The 17,092-nt window shown below is 42.2% G+C and overlaps 1 long non-coding RNA gene across 1 annotated transcript in view; it reads left to right on the top strand.

The window, feature by feature from the left end:
• Nucleotides 1-15,615, top strand: part of LOC308669047 — a 21,189-nt gene extending 5,574 nt beyond the window's left edge. The window contains exons 2-5 of the long non-coding RNA XR_014026656.1: nucleotides 8,967-9,088; nucleotides 12,180-12,334; nucleotides 13,278-13,510; nucleotides 15,097-15,615. This is a non-coding gene — a long non-coding RNA (uncharacterized lncRNA). The remainder of the gene's footprint in view (nucleotides 1-8,966; nucleotides 9,089-12,179; nucleotides 12,335-13,277; nucleotides 13,511-15,096) is intronic.
• The last annotated feature ends 1,477 nt before the right edge of the window (nucleotides 15,616-17,092 follow it).

Genomic DNA, 17,092 nt, shown 5'->3' with positions numbered 1-17,092 from the left:
TCATTTATGGATCCTTTCGATCCAATCAGTCTCCACCCAGAATGCAGCTTCTGCATTCTTTGCAGTAATCCAGCAAAGAGATCTGAGATCCTGGCATGCAGATTCCAACTCTATATTAGGCTCCTAAAAAAAGCTCGGAGGAGCCGTCATTTGCCTGGAGCTTCAGAGGGGTAGAAGCCTGGAGTTCAGCAAAATAACAAAATAGGTTTTTGCAAAACCCGCGCCCCCTCCAGATAAAAATCTTTTCCTCCTATTCTTAAACCTAATCCTCCAGATAAGCCAACTTACCGTTATTACGTGCACTTTGGTCATGAAAACAAGCCGAAGGGGGCAAAAAGCCAACGTGTCATAATTCCGTGTGCCAAAGTGAAAAAAAACTGCCTGCTTTTTAAATTTAAATTTTATCCATAGATAAAATGTCGGCCTATTTTTTTATAATTAAAAAAACCCAAAACATTGCAAAGGATGATTCCTGAATTAGCTGTCATTTGAAAGTAAATATTCACACTTATGACCATTGCATGCGTGTGTGTGTGTGTGTGTGTGTGTGTGTGTATACACACACACACATGCAAGGGAATAATTATGAGAAGGGCACAAATTCAATTTGTAAGTGAAAATAGCTATTAATTTGCCACGCACAACATAAATTTTCCATTTTCAATCACCTCCTTCCGAACTAAAAGCTTTTGCAAATGCTCAAATGCTCTAAAACAATATTTTAGATTTGATTATCACCTCGCTGCTGCCCATTTTGTAGGATGACTGTGTTGTGTTTGATTTCATATTATTTATTTCAAGTTTCCTATTCCTTAACCACCCCGTCGGACACGGGCCTCTGGGCGGTGTACCATGTAATCAATATACAAACAGCTTACAATATTCACATTGAAATATTAAAATCAATGTAAGGTTTAAAAATTGTATTTCAATGGTGTTTTTTTTAAAAAAAATTCTTTTCTACGTGGGTGAAGGGACAATAGCTGTTAACCCAGCATGCAGGGCTTAAATTAGTCTTCAAGAATCTCCTTCTAAAACCCAAGCTTTGCAAAATGTTTCAATGCTCCACTGTCTTCATTGAGGGTCCCCAAACGCTCGCTTCCGCTGACCCTCTTTTGCAGACCCTCGTGATGAAATCTTGCTCTTCAAAACCCTTCCCAAAATGAAATGCACTTCAGATGACCCAGGAGAGGGGGAAAATAAACGGCAGGCGTTAGAATCCCTTGGAGAGAGAGAAAAATGAAATGAAAATCACAGGCCAAATTATCCAGGGCTATGGGAGTCGGAAACGACTAGCACGCATGTGCGGGGGAACCTTTACCTTTACCTTTTATGGGATAATAAGTCATGCAAACTTCCAATATTTGTGTGTGTGTGTATATATATATATATATACATATATATACATATATACATACACACACACACACACACACACACACACACATATATATATATATATATGTATACATATATACATATACATATACATATACATATACATATACATATACATATACATATACATATATATATACCTTCGGGGTCTGTTATAGATTTGCAAAAAGTGATATATTTCCCCCCCCCCACTATGCAGCTGGATGTAGAAATAATTTCGCTGGGTGCAAAGAGGAAGCTGGTGCAAGAGATTTTGATACATGCAATCACGGAGATGGGGTTACTGGTGGATCAAGGTCCCTTATTTTGTGCAGGCTCATGACAGGCTGGATTGTGGGCCTCGTGAGGATGAAAGATAAGCAGTGAACACTGGCAAAGGCTTGTATTTCCCAGGGCCCCCTTACCACGATATAAAAAAAAAGATGTTGAGACTCTGGAAAGAGTGTAGAGAAGAGCAACAAAGAGGATCAGGGGACTGGAGGCTAAAACAAACAAGGAACGGTTGCAGGAATTGGGTGTGTCCAGTTTAATGAAGAGAAGGACGAGGGGGGGGACGTGATAACAGTGCTCCGGTATCTCAGGGGCTGCCCCAAAGAAGAAGGGGTCAAGGTCTTCTCCAAAGCACCCGAAGGCAGGACAAGAAAAAAATGGATGGAAACTCATCAAGGAGAGAAGCAGTCTGGAATGAAGGAGAAAGCTCCTAACAGTGAGGATATATTAACCAGTGGAACAGCTTGCCACCAGAAATCGTGGGTGCTCCAACACTGGAGGTTTTTAAGAAGAGACTGGACAGCCGTTTGTCTGCAATGAAACACGAGTCTCCTGCATGAGCAGGGGGTTGGACTAGAAGACCTCCAGGGTCCCTTCCCACTCTTAGTATTTTTTGCAGGCACTTCTGTTTGGTGCCCTTTGACTCGAAGTAGCCCATAAATTAAGAAATATTGTAATGTTGGCTCTGGGGTTAAGCTAGTCTTGCCTTCAGCCAACAAGCCCCCCCCCAAAAAAAAAATTCCCAGCTGTTTTCCATTTGGATCCAACCTCTCCTTTCTGGCCCAACAGAAAAGCAAAGCTTTTCCCTTCTCCTGAGAGAATTGGGCAAGATCACTGTCAGACTTTCTTTGTAACAAACAAACAAACACAAAAAAAGCTACGCAAGGGCCACATGGAAGGTGAAATTGAGGCTGCTTTAATTCTGGAGCAACTTCCAAAACAGAATGAACAGAGTTGGAAGGGACCTTGGAGGTCATCTAGTCCAACCCTCCCCCCCCCCCACACACACACACTCAAGTAGAAAACCCCATAATATTTCAAGCAAGTAGTTCCCCTGGTTAATTGTTCTCACTGTTGGAAAATTTCTCCCTAGTTCCAGGTTGCTTCTCGCCTTGATTAGTTTCAGTTATAGTTCAGTTAAGCTGCTAGTCCTCAGTGGGGTTCCTCAGATGCACGTCTGGATGATCTCGGCGTGCAGTTTGAGGAGGCTGGAAATGATTTTTAGATCAGATATCCCCCCCTCGGCAACTTTGGGCAAATCAAACTTGGTCACACACCAAGTTGCAAAAGTTGGGCAGCCTTACAAGGTTGTGTAATAAAATCATATATAAGTTTGATAAGCAAAATCCTTGCAGGGGTAAATATAATCGGGACCCCAGATACAATGTTTTTGACTACATTAATGCCTTACCAATTAGCGCAACCTTACCTTTCTGTATTAAACCTAAAATACTTACTGTATTGCTGGACCGTTTCTGAAAACCCAGGTGAAGTTTTTTGGGGGGAATGATCAAAAAGCCAAACTTTTTATCATCCGGTTTAAAAATCCTAAGTTTGGTTTGCTAAGGGAAGCACCGTCATCCCCAAACCTGATGCAGCTACAATTTAAAGCTGACATGCGTGGGACGAAACTCGGATCGTTGCAATCCGTAGCAAACAGTTGTGCTCGGTGCAAAAATAAAAATAAAAAATCCCGTTTGCAGAACAGGGTTTGCTCCAGTTTGTCGGCAAAGAGGTGTGCAGTTGTTGGGTTTAAATCTCCGTTTTGCACCGAGTCAGAGGCTGCGGGACAATTAGCGGTTTAGGAGCCAGCAACAAGGAATAGCAGAACAAGAGAGTTAAGAGAGTGGGAAGGGACCCCGGAGGTCTTCTAGTCCAACCCCCTGCTGAAGTGTGCCAGTTTCAGACAAATGGCTGCCGAGTCTCTTCTTAAAGGCCTCCAGTGTTGGAGCACCCACAACTTCTGGAGACAAAATGATTTAAGACAGAGAGGCCCCCCCTCACCACCACCACCACCCCCACCCCCGCTGGAGCCAAAGGAGTGTGATTTTTCCACAAGCCAGGATTTGAAGGCCAAAGCCGGCTTCTCCCAAAAGAGGGGTGCAAAGCCGCGTGAGGCCCGCTGGCGTCACGAGTGCCTGACAGGGTGTGACATGCGGAATCCCACCAGCTGTTGGGGCTAACAGCCGTGGCAGGCCGCCTGACCCTCGAACGACAACAACACAACACAACACCAGCAGGGTGTCGCTGCCAAGCCTCCTCCTCGCCACTGTCAAATCAGAGGTTTTGGAGATGAGGGGCTGGGTCACAAATAGAGCGGGGCCGAGGCACTGCAAGCTGCCAAGTTGGAGGACCTGGGAAATTTTTGGCATCCCTCTCTCTCTCTTTCGCTCTCTCTCTCTCTCTTTCTCTCCTCCCTCTCTCTTTCCCTCTCCCTCCCTCCCTCCCTCTCCCACCCACCCTTCCTTTCTCTTTCTCTTTCTTTTTCTTTCTTTCTTTCTTTCTTTCTTTCTTTCTTTCTTTCTTTCTTTCTTTCTTTCTCTCTCTCTTTCTTTCTCTTTCTTTCTTTCTTTCTTTCTTTCTTTCTTTCTTTCTTTCTTTTTCTCTTTTTCTTTCTTTCTTTCTTTTTCTTTCTTTCTCTTTCTTTCTTTCTCTCTCTCTCTCTCTTTCTTTCTCTTTCTTTCTTTCTTTTTCTCTTTTTCTCTTTTTCTTTCTTTCTTTCTTTCTTTCTTTCTTTCTTTCTTTCTTTCTTTCTTTCTTTCTTTCTTTCTTTCTTTCTTTCTTTCTTTCTCTTTCTTTCTTTCTTTCTTTCTTTCTTTCTTTCTTTCTCTTTCCTCTCCCTCTCTCCCTCTCTTGTTCTCCCTCCCTCTCCCTCCCTCCCTCCCTTTTCTATCCTTCGCTTCCCTTCCCTTCCTTCCCTTTCCTTTCTCTTCCCTTCCCTTCCTTTCCTTTCCTTTCTCTATTTCCTTCCCTTCCCTTCCCTTCCCTTCCCTTCCCTTCCCTTCCCTTCCCTTTCTTTTCCTCTCCTCTCCTCTCCTCTCCTTCTCTCTCTTTCTTCTCTTCCTTTCTTTCTTCTTCCTTTTTCTTTCTTTCTTCCCTTTGATCTCGCCTCCTTCCCGACTTTCCCTTACTTCCAGCTTCCCCCCCCCCACTTTCTTATTTATCTTTCAGTCCTACTTTTGAAGTTCAATAAAGTGATTTTTTTTAAAAAAAAATGCAATTTGCCTGACATGTAATCACTCGGTCTTCTTGGTAGGGCACGAGTCAGGACTTAAATGGCAGTTTTTCTTCCTTGGCAAAGTTTCCGTGGCGCTTAAGCCCGCTCTTTAAACCGAGAAAACGTCTTTTAATCAGCTAGGAACACGCTCAATTAAAACTATTATAGGGAGGGGAAAACATGCACCGTTCAGGGCGAGCTGCGATTTGTGTTTTGTTGATGGACGCTCTGTACATTTCCACCGAGCTTTATAAACCAAATTGGGTTGTGTACATAGCACTTCGCACACAAACCTGCGCACACACACACACACACGCACACCCCCTCTCACCCACTTCTGCTGTATTTTCTCAGCTCCTGATTCTTGCCGTCCAAAGAGCTACGCCAGCCTGGGTCGCAAATCACAGCTCGCCACTCACCAAGAACTTTTCCAACGTGGAAGCTCTCTTTTTATTTATTTTCTGAGAGTTAGAACAATTAATCAGTGGAACGACTTGTCTCCAGAAGTTGCGGGCGCCCCAACACGGGAGGTTTTTTTTCCAAGAAGAGACTGGACAGCCATTTGACTGGAAAAGTCTTATAGGCTCTCCTGCTTGAACAGGGGGCTGGACTAGAAGGCCTCCAAGGGCCCTTCCAACTCTGTTAGTCGGTTGTGGTCAATCTGGAACCTCAACATTTCATCCTTCTGCTCTAGAAACAGGAGCGGGTGTTTTTTTTTTTGCAAAGCTGCTTGCTAACTAACCCGGTGCACACCGAGTTTGCACATGGGATGCAACCTGGCACTTTTCTTAACCCCCGTCAATGCCAATTAAGCCATCACCGGGGTGTGTTTCACACCCGGCTGCTTTCATAATGCATGTTTCCTGGGTAGCTGAGAATCTAAATTAAATCTTTCTTTCTTTCTTTCTTTCTTTCTTTCTTTCTTTCTTTCTTTCTTTCTTTTTTCTTCCTTCCTTCCTTCCTTCCTTCCTTCCTTCCTTCCTTCCTTCCTTCCTTCCTTCCTTTCTTTCTTTCTTTCTTTCTTTCTTTCTTTCTTTCTTTCTTTTCTTTCTTTCTTTCTTTTCTTTCTTTCTTTCTTTCTCTTCTCCCTTGGCGAATTTCAGCCAGGAAGCGTCGTAAATTTTTCCCCTCCGAGAAGTCAAACTTTAGCTCCGTTCTCTGGTGTGATGGAGAGAGAACTCGGGGTTATCGTGAGCAGCACCCCCCCCAGTTGGTTTTAGCAGAAGGTGGCAGTGTGCATTTCACGCTTGGGGGGGGGGTAAGTCACACTTTTTGTGCGTTGGTTCCCCATGACCGTATCATCTAAACATCAGCCAGAGGCTGCAGGAGGTGTTAAAAAAGATTTTAGCTTCCTTGTCACCGAGCGGTTTCACTGCCTGTTTGCTTTAGGGCTCGTAAACATCATGGGGGCTTGTAATTTTTAAAACTTACGAAGGGTTTTTCTTTTTTATTATTATTATTATCATCATTTTATTGTCATCCAGCTAACCACCTCTTTGCTCTCCAACTCTCTCTTCTTTGACCTTGACCAAGTAGCAGCCAGATGAACTCTTCACGTGAGCCCTCGCAGCCATCTCTGCAAAAACAAACAGGCTTTGAGGATGCGTAATAAAAATCGCTGCTTGCTTCAGTGGGTTCCACGGCCAAATTAACAGGCAAGGATTTTAGAACATGGAAAGCAAAGCAGGTTTGCCGGGTTTGGCCTCCACGTTTTATTGGGGTCTTCAGCAGGAGAGCCCAGCTCTTTAAATTTGGGGCGGTGGCCGAATGTTTTTCTCACCTTACTTTATCATGCGGTCTCCTAAAGCGGAGGTCCCCAAACTTTTGGGCACCAGGGACCTTGAAGAGAGGTCTTTCCGTGGACCGGAGAGTGCGTGGTTTTGCGCGCTGCCTGCATCCCGCGGATGGGGCTTTGCTTGTTTGTGCGGACCGGTTGCTGGTGTGCCGTGGCCCGGTACCGGTCCACAGACAGCCGGTTGGGGACCCCTGTCCTAAAGAGGCTTCCTATACCCCTCGACGTACCCCACTTCGTTTCGTGACCGTTTGAAGGCACTGGGGGGAAAAAAAGAGAAAGATTATGACCATTTTTCACACTTAGGACCGTTGCAGCATCCCCGTGGCCAGGTGATCCAAACTCACCTGACTCATATTTATGACATTTGGCAGCGTTCGGGGGGTGGGGGGGTTGTAAAACAGGGCAAACGCAAAACGGGGCAAAACTCATTTAACAAATTTATTTATTTATTTATTTATTTATTTATTTATTTATTTACTTATTTATTTATTTATTTATTTATTTATTTGTTTGTTTGTTTGTTTGTTTGTTTTATTTATATACCGCCCTTCTCCCGGAGGACTCAGGGCGGTGAACAGGGCAATACATAAAAACTAGATACAAAAATTAAAAATTATTAAAACGTGATTAAACAATGCCCTTATTGTCTCCCTTAGTGACGGAAATTTAGGGTTCAACTGTGGCTAAGTCCGAGGACTACTTGAATGTAAATGTCCAGGGGGGTTAGGTTTTTTTTAAAAATAAAATAAAATAGCCCCTTCCTCTGTGCATTCATCTCTATGAAGCATCTTTAGGAGACTGATAAAGTAAGATTATTTAATTGTACTCACATTGCGTAATAATTAAACAACGTTTTGGACCAGGCTAGCACCCTGCTTGACTGTCACCGGTACATGCAAACAAGATTTTGCAGGATTTTTGTCCGTGTTGTTAGGGTGCTTGAACAGGAGACACTGAACATTAAAATTTGAGATAAGAGTTGACATTTTTTAATCTTATTTTATCATGCTGTCTTCTAAGAATGCTTCGTAGGTATGAATGTTTGGAAAGGGGTATTTTGTTTTAATGGCATTTGAATTGTGTCTTAGACCTAGCTGCTGTCTGTTTTGTAAGATGAGTTTGTATTATTGTGTTTGATTTGGTATTATTTATTTTCATTTCCTATTTCTTCATACACACACAACATATAACACATTAAAATATTAAAATTAATTTAAGCTTCAAAAGTTTATTTAAGTCATATTTATAGCTATTAACCTGGCAGACAGAGCTTAAATCTCCCATTTTCCACCACCTCCTTCTAAAATTGAGCTTTGCGAATGCTCAACTGCTCTAAAACAATATTTCAGATTTGACTATGTTGTAAGATGACTCTGCATTGTGTTTGATTTGATATTACTGATTTGTTTCATATTTCCTTAACTGCCCGTCTGTGAGAGAGAGGCCTTTGGGCAGCCTAGCTTGGAAACAGTATGCCAACAACAACGTTCACATTAAAATATTAAAATTAATTTAAGCTTCAAAACTGCATTTAAATTCTGTTTTTTGTTTCTTTTTTATTGTGTTTGTGGTAAACTGTCCAGAGAGAGCTTCGGCTGTAGTTGATACTGTTTGTTTTAAATAAAGTCAATAATGAAATATGTATTATGCCTACATGCTTATACATAACACTTATTTTTAATGCATTTTCTTTGAGTTATGCTTTGCTCAGAGCAATTAAATGGCTGCTTGGGCAGTTCTGAACAAAGAAATGTATAAATTCTAGCTTTGCTTTGAATCTGTTTGCATTGCATATGTTCTCGAGTGAGTTGGGAATTATTTTTGCTGGAACTTGGCTAACTTGACTAGATAGATAGATAGATAGATAGATAGATAGATAGATAGATAGATAGATAGATAGATACACACACACACACACACACACACACACACACACACACACATTATCAACAGCCATCATGAGCACATTTTGAAAATCTGGATGCCAATTTAATAAATAAATATTGAATTGTCCCTCTGTGGCCTCCTCTCCAAGCTATGCAAAGGTTACCAATGCAGAAAATAAAGTCAAAAGACAAATAACATACAGTATTTTATATATATATGTGTGTGTGTGTATACACACACACACATATATATCTACATACATATGTATATGTTTGTATATGTATATGTATATGTATATGTATATGTATATGTATATGTATATGTATATGTATATGTATATGTATATGTATATGTATATGTATATGTATATGTATATGTATATATATCCCTTTAACCTAGATGGCTCTGATTTTTGCTGGACTACCACGTACCCCAAACGGAGCTAAAGAAAAAGTGTCTGGAAGGAATCAGCCCTTGGAAGCTGCATTCGCTCCTGAAAAGCCAAGGTGATTTTTAAACAGGTAGGTCTGCTTTTTCAAGGGCCTGTCTAGGTATCCATCCCTCCCCGTGAGGGATAAAACTCGCTCGACCCAGTCCGGTTCCCTTGTTTTGCTAAGATTGCCTCCAGGCTTAAAACTTTCATTTTCAGCTTGGAAAATCGTTCTGTTTTAACTTGGCTCCCTCAAACAGCGCGCCAGGAACGAGATGTTCCCAGGACTCAACCAGTGTGTTAACTCATTGAATGCACCGGCTTGAGACATCGGAACAGCCCGCTAGCAAGCGTGGCTGGGTTCACACAACCGGTGAAACCCCAAACAAGCCAGCTTGGGCTTGTGGGCAGGCAGTAAAAAACAAAACGAAACAAAACAAAAATCTGCTTAAGCTGGTTGTTGAAGTACAGCTGCTGGGATGATTTTATTTTATTATTTTATTTTATTTTATTATTTTATTTTATTTTATTTATTTTATATTTTATTATTTTATTTTATTTTATATTTTATTTTATTTTATTTTTTATTTTATTTTTTATTTTATTTATTTTTTATTTTATTTTATTTTATTTTATTATTTTATTTTATTATTTTATTTCATTATTTTATTTTATTTTATTATTTTATTTTATATTTTATTTTATTATTTTATTTTATTTTATTTTATTATTTTATTATTTTATTTTATTTTATTTTATTTTATTTTATTATTTTATTTTATTTTATTTTATTTTATTTTATTTTATTTTATTTTATTTTATTTTATTTTATTTTATTTTATTTTATTATTTTATTTATTTTATTTTATTTTATTTTATTTTATTTTATTTTATTTTATTTTTTGCAAGGCCAGCTTGAAAAAGAGCTTCTCCGGTTAAGGGGGATTTGAAGGAAATAACCACGGGCTGGAAGTCAGGCAATAGATGCATTTAATGAATTGTGGTTTGTTGCACAGTCAGCCAGGTGTTTAAGGTGGATCGTCTTTCCCAAGGATCTGGAACAGGCCGATGTTCTTGTTTCCTGAAATCAATATTAATATTTCCTAAACTTCCACAGAATAGAAGGTGTTCTGAGTCCTTTTGCAATTGACCGATGCTGATTTTGTCAATGCCAATGGTGTTCGAGTGGCTATGTTGTTGTTGGTGGTGGTGGTGGCTACACAGTCAGCCAGATGTTCAGACTGGATTTGGCCTTATCGAATCCTTGCCAAGGATGGTGATAGGCAGCGGTGGATGTTTGATGGTGTTAAAAGATCTCATGGCAAAATGGAGACCATTCTCAGTCCAGCTGCCTTCTGCAATTGACCGACGGCGATTTTTGTCAATGACAACGGTTGCTATTACGATTCATTGCACAGTCAGCCAATTATCTACATTAGATGTGGCGTGCTATCCATCTATCCAGTCCTTCCCAAGGACCCTGGGTGGAGAGGCAGACATGTTTGATGTTGTTGAAAGTCTCGTTGCGGGATGTTCAGAGTCAACTTGCCTTCTGCAATTGACTGATGGTGATTTTTTGTCAACGACCATGGTTGTTGTTGTTATTATTATTATTCTCATTTGTATTAGTGCAATGCTCTTTACATGGGGCTGCCCTTGAAGAGCACCCGGAGGCTTCAACTGGTGCAAAATGCGGCCGTGCGGGTGCTTATGGGAGTATCTTGGTACTCCCATGTTACACCACTCCTGCGCGAGCTGCATTGGCTTCCGGTTGTCCTCCGGGTGCGATTCGAGGTGCTGGTAATAACCTTTAAAGCCCTACATGGCTTAGGCCCGGGGTACTTGCGAGACCACCTGCTGCCAATGTCAACCTCCCATCGCCCGGTTCGCTCCCACAGAGTCGGCCTCCTCAGGGTGCCGTCGGCCAGGCAATGCCGGCTGGCGACCCCCAGGGGGAGAGCCGTCTCTGTGGGCGCACCTACCCTCTGGAATGAATTGCCCCCGAAGCTGCGGACGACCCCTGACCTTCGGTCCTTCCTCCGTGACCTGAAGACGTGGTTGCTCCAACAAGCGGGCCTGGACTGACTACGGTTTTTAAATTAGCTTTTTACTGGTTTTTAAATTGTCATATAATTATTGTATTTATTGTTTAATTCTTTTTTAAATTTTCTATTTTATGTTTTCAATTTTTATTGTTGTGCGCCGCCCTGAGTCCTTAGGGAGAAGGGCGGCATACTGTATAAATTTAATAAAATAAATAAATAAAATAAATTATTAATATTATTATGGTTCTGTTGCACAATCAGCCAGAGGTTTAGACTGGACTTGGCATTTTTATCCAGCTCTCAAGTCCTTCCCAAGGACCTGGGATGGGCAGAGGGGGTTGTCCAACAGCATTGCTGGGATGGATGGAAGCTGTGCCGTACAAAGCTGCCTTTTGCAGTTGGCTGACGGTGAACTTGTCAACGTCGCTGGTGTTTTGGGATTGCACCCAAGGCACCTATCTTTGCTTTCTTTTGACACAATCGTTTTCTTTCTATTTGCAGGCCTTTGTATTTCTTCTTCGATTCTTTCTCTTCCCCTCGGCTCTCTCCAACTACAGCTAATCCTTGACTTATAACAGTCTGTTGTTTAGTGACCGTTCGAAGTTACCACGGTACTGAGGGACGTGACCTACAACCGTTTTTCACACTTAGCGACCGTTGCAGCATCCCCATGGTCAAAGGATCAAAATTCAGACGCTTGGGCAACTGACTCGTACTTATGACGGTTGCAGCATTCCCCCGGGGTGTCACGTGATCCCCCCCTTTGGCATCTTTCTAACCAGCAAGGTCAAACGGGGAAGAACCAGTTTCACTACACAACCACGTAGCTCACTTAGACAACCGCAGTGATTCACTTAACAGAAATGTGGCCAGAAATGTTGTAAAAGGGGGACCAACCTCACTGAACAACTCAGCGACATAAATCCCGGTGGGCTGAGTTGCGGTCGTAAGTCGAGGACCACCCGACACTACCATGTCATTCTTATTATCTTTATTATTACCATATTGAAAATCAGACACGGGACATTCAAAAGAAAAGCGTGAAGCTTGATCACCCCTCTGGAGAGACAAATTGCTCATCTCTAGCCAGGCTGTGTTTCTGGAAAGTCAATTCACCCTCTTCCTTTTTTGCGGCAGAAACTCAGGATCAGAACAGAAGGTGGAAGGGACCTTGGAGGTCATCTAGTCCAGCCCCCTGCTCAAGCAGGAGACCCTATATACCACTTCAGACAAGTGACTGTCCAGTTTCTTCTTGAAAACCTCGAACGATGGAGCACCCACAACTTCTGGAGGCAAGTAGTTCCACTGGTTAATAGTTCTCATTCTTGGGAAATTCCTCCTTAGTTCTAGGTTGCTTCTCTCCTTGATTAGCTTCCATCCGTTGCTTCTTGTCCTGCCTTTTCGTGCTTTGGAGAATAGCTTGACTCCCTCTTCTTTGGGGCAGCCCCTCAAATATGGAATACTTTCAATATTCTGAAATAAAGGTAAAGGTAAAGGTTCCCCCGCACATTCGTGCTAGTCGTTTCCGACTCCAGGGGCCGGTGCTCATCTCCGTTTCAAAGCCAAAGAGCCAGCGCTTGTCCGAGGACGTCTCCGTGGTCATGTGGCCGGCATGACTAGACGCCAAAGGCGCACGGAACGCTGTTACCTTCCCACCGTAGCGGTCCCTATTTTTCTACTTGCATTTTTACGTGCTTTCGAACTGCTAGGTTGGCAGAAGCTGGGACGAGTAACAGGCGCTCGCTCTGCTACACGGCACTCGGGATTCGAGCAGTCAAACTGCCGACCTTCTGATCGACAGGCTCAGCATCCTAACCCACTGAGCCACCGGGTCCCTATTCTGAAATACAGAGTACTAAATATTCAAGAATAAATAAAAGACTTCAAAAGCCTCCATTGATGAAGCACCCACAATTTCTGGAGGCAAGTTGTGCTGCAATTAATTGTTTGCGCTGTTAGGAGGTTTCTCCTTATTTCCAGGTTGCTTCTCCCCTTGATTAGTTTTTCCATCCGTTGCTTCTCGTCCTGCCTTCGGGTGCTTTGGAAAATAAATTGACCCCCTCCTCTTTGGGGCAGCCCCTGAGATACTGGAAGGCTGCTATCATGTCATTTCCCCCCCCCCCAGTCCTTCTCAGAAATTTTAATTTTATTTTCTACATGTAAATGACCTATAAAAGAGGTTGCTGGGTGTTTCTCTCTCTTTCTCTCTCTCTCTCTCCATTTGTGAAATGATAGTGTCATGGGTCTGACAGATGAAACTCTTCGTCGGATGTTTTTGCACTGACAGACGGATGCGATGCTCAGCTCGGTCTGCACCCCACCCCACCGCGTTCTCCTTTTTACCAAGAGAAAGTAAAGGACACACACACACACGCAAAAACAGACCTTGCAAAAGTAAAAGGCACCCAGGGTTTGCAAAGGGATTTTTGTGGCTGAGCAAAAGACGTCGCCATACATTGCATTAACAGGTTGGTGCGTTTTGATGTTTGTCTGGAGTGAAAGTCTCGCTGTCCCAATTGCTATTATTTTTGCCCCCCCAGAATGCCATCGCAGACTATGGTGGGGGGTGGGGGGCGGGCAAGCTTTCATTCTGCTATTTAATCCATGGAATTGGGTATGTCTAGTTTAATGAAGAGAAGGACGAGGGGGAACATGATAGCAGCCTTCCAATCTCTCAGGGGCTGCCCCAAAGAAGAGGCAGTCAAGCTCTTCTCCAAAGCCCCTGAAGGCAGGACAGGAAGCAACGGATGGAAACTAATCAAGGAGAGAAGCAACCTAGAACTAAGGAGAAACTTCCTGACGGTTAGAAAAATTAACCTGCCTCCAGAAGTTGTGAATGCTCCAACACTGGAAGTTTTTAAGAAGAGACTAGACAGCCACTTGTCCAAAATGGTATAGGGTTTCCTGCCCGAGCAGGGGGTTGGACTAGATGACCTTCAAGGTCCCTTCCAACTCTGTTAATTCTATTCTATTCTATTCTATTCTATTCTATTCTATTCTATTCTATTCTATTCTATTCTATTCTATTCTATTCTATTCTATTCTGTAAACCAGGATTAGACAAACCATGGTTTAATATGATTTCCTGGGTTTTACGGTTGGGCAAGGAGGAAAGGTGTTCCTTTTTAATGAGGCGGTAAGAATGCCCTTTTAATACTGTGATGTATTTTTAACAATGTAATTTTAACATGGAGGCGTCCAGAAGATATTGTCTTAATTGTTTATTTATTAGCTATTTTTAGGGTACAATCCCATCGAAACATCTGGCTGACTGGCCGACAGGCTACAATAATAATAAAAATAAAATGATCAGTAATAAAATATAATAAAACTTAAAAACATGAAATAGTAATGAGAGCTTTAACAACAGCTTCTGCCTCGGGAAAGAAAGGTAAGGATAGAAACGTAATCTGGCTGATTGTAACCAACTAGAATAACTTACGGATTTACAGCATTTTTATGCATACTTTCATGCGTATTTATGGTGTAACAAACATGGACTTACAAGATATATTAACTTAATAATATAACTAACAAATAGATAAATAACACCCTTATTATTATTATTTTTAAAAACCAATTCTCCAAAGCACCTGAAAGCAGGACAAGAAGCAACGGATGGAAACTAGTCAAGGAGAGAAGCAACCTAGAACTAAGGAGAAATTTCCTCACAGTTAGAACAATTAACCAGTGGAACTCCTTGCATCCAGAGGTGGTGAATGCTCCAACACTGGAGGTTTTTAAGAAGAGACTGGACAGCCATTTGCCTGAAATGGCATAGGGTTTCCTGCCTGAGTAGGGGGTTGGACTAGATGACCTCCAAGGTCCCTTCCAACTTATTATTATTACTTAGCTTGGAACTGCTAATGTTCCTGGGACTACCTTAATAATTCTTAGGTCCTTGGTTAGGCTGGAATTATTCAATTTCCACCAGTCTTAGACTGTGAATTTAACTGCAGGATAATATCAACAACAACAACAACAATAATAGTAATAATAATAATGAATTTGTGTGCCACCCAACTCCAAGTAATTGTGATCCCTTATTTTACAGGTTTTTCTGTTCTTAGAGCCTGAATTTTGAAAATCGTTCGTTTCGTACAATTGTGCAAATGTTAAGTACTGACCAAACACCACAACGAAACCAGAACTGGGCTTTAGGCAAAAAGGAACTGGAAAAGGAACAAAAGAAATTAATATTGTATACGGTAAGAGCTGCAAGATTGTCGCACGCAAAACATTTAGAGAAGCAATGGAAAGTCTACCGTGGAGGTCTGGATTTTAAGACTGTCAGATCTTGCAGAGGCAGTGAAACTGACCGGTTTGGTCACACAGAAAAAACATAAAAGACTTTTTTTAAAAAAAATAATAAAAATAAAATAAAGAATGAAACCTGATTTTGGCTTTTTGCTGAATGAAGGAGGCGGGGGAAAAAACCGAATTGAGCATTTCAGGATATGGAGATTAAAAATGAGACTTAGAAGCCTTGGGACAAGTTTCAGATGACAATTATTCGAGAGAAAGCTGAGCCGAAGGCCATATTTTCTACGATTTCTGTTTTTTGTTCCTTTTTCTCCCATTTCTTTCTCGTTTCTCTGTTTCTGATTTTTTTGGTGCGTGTTCCTGTTTCTTTGATTTTATGACACTGAAATTTCTTTTGACAGGGGTAGAGAGGAACAATCCAGGCAGGTTTTATTCAAATGTTCCTCTCTTGACTGACATGTGTCGCCAAGCAGCTGATGGATCTAACGCAGGGGTCTTCAAACTCGGCCCTTTTATGACTTGTGGACTTCAACTCCCAGAATTCCTCAGCCAGCTTGAGGGAACTAGGGCCCTCTTCATGACTTGTGGACTTCAACTCCCAGAATTCCTCAGCCAGCTTGAGGGAACTAGGGCCCTCTTCATGACTTGTGGACTTCAACTCCCAGAATTCCTCAGCCAGCTTGAGGGAACTATGGCCCTCTTCATGACTTGTGGACTTCAACTCCCAGAATTCCTCAGCCAGCTTGAGGGAACTAGGGCCCTCTTCATGACTTGTGGACTTCAACTCCCAGAATTCCTCAGCCAGCTTGAGGGAACTATGGCCCTCTTCATGACTTGTGGACTTCAACTCCCAGAATTCCTCAGCCGGCGTCCCTTTTGGCCTGCTTGCTCTCTTGTAATCCCTTCCTCTGCAATCTCTCCACTCTAGAGAGAAGGTGAAAAAAAAATAGGCTGGCTGAGGAATTCTGGGAGTTGAAGTCCACAAGTCATAAAAAGGCCACGTTTGAAGACCCCCTGATCTAACGCATGTAGTCATCAGTCTTTGATATCCATCCAATCCCACTACAGGCTACCCTCAAGTTACAAACCACAACTCAGCCCAAACTTTAGGTCGCTAAGTGAGACATTTAAGTGGGTTTTTCTCATTTTTACGACCTTTCTAGCCAGGGTGGTTACGTCAATCCCTGCTGTGGTAAAGATGAGCAACACAGTCGTTAAATGAATCTGGATTCCCCCGTTGACTTTGCTTGCCAGAAGGTCGCAAAAGGGGGATCACATGAGCCCGGGGGACACTGCGACTGTCATCAATACGAGTCAGTTGCCGAGCCTCCGAATTTTGAGCACGTGACCCTGGGGATGCCGGAACGGGTCTAAGGGTCAAAAGGTCACTTTTTTCAGCCCCATTGTGCCCTCAAATTGTCACTAAACAAACGGACGTAACTTGAGGACAACCGGTATTTCCCACGCTTGGCTCCTGATATTGCTCATGGATGACCGAGGTATAAAATCTTGGTGGAGCAGTGGGCTAATGCCTCCTTAAGTAACACCAGCTGCCTGCAATTAGTGCAGGTTCGAGTCCCACCAGGCTCAAGGTTGACTCAGCCTTACCATCCTTCCGAGGTAGGTAAAATGAGGACCCAGATTGTTGGGGGCAATTAAGCTGACTTTGTAATAATGCCGCTTGGGGTGTGTGTGAAAGCCCTAATAAGCAGGCATATACATAGAATGAAGGCTACTGCTAAACACATTGATTTGTGCTTCTTAGATTGTAAGCCACCCTGAGTCTT

The sequence above is a fragment of the Vipera berus genome (assembly GCF_964194415.1).
Source record: "Vipera berus genome assembly, chromosome: 5".
Lineage (NCBI taxonomy): Eukaryota > Metazoa > Chordata > Lepidosauria > Squamata > Viperidae > Vipera > Vipera berus.
This window is presented reverse-complemented; position numbering and strand designations above follow the sequence as displayed.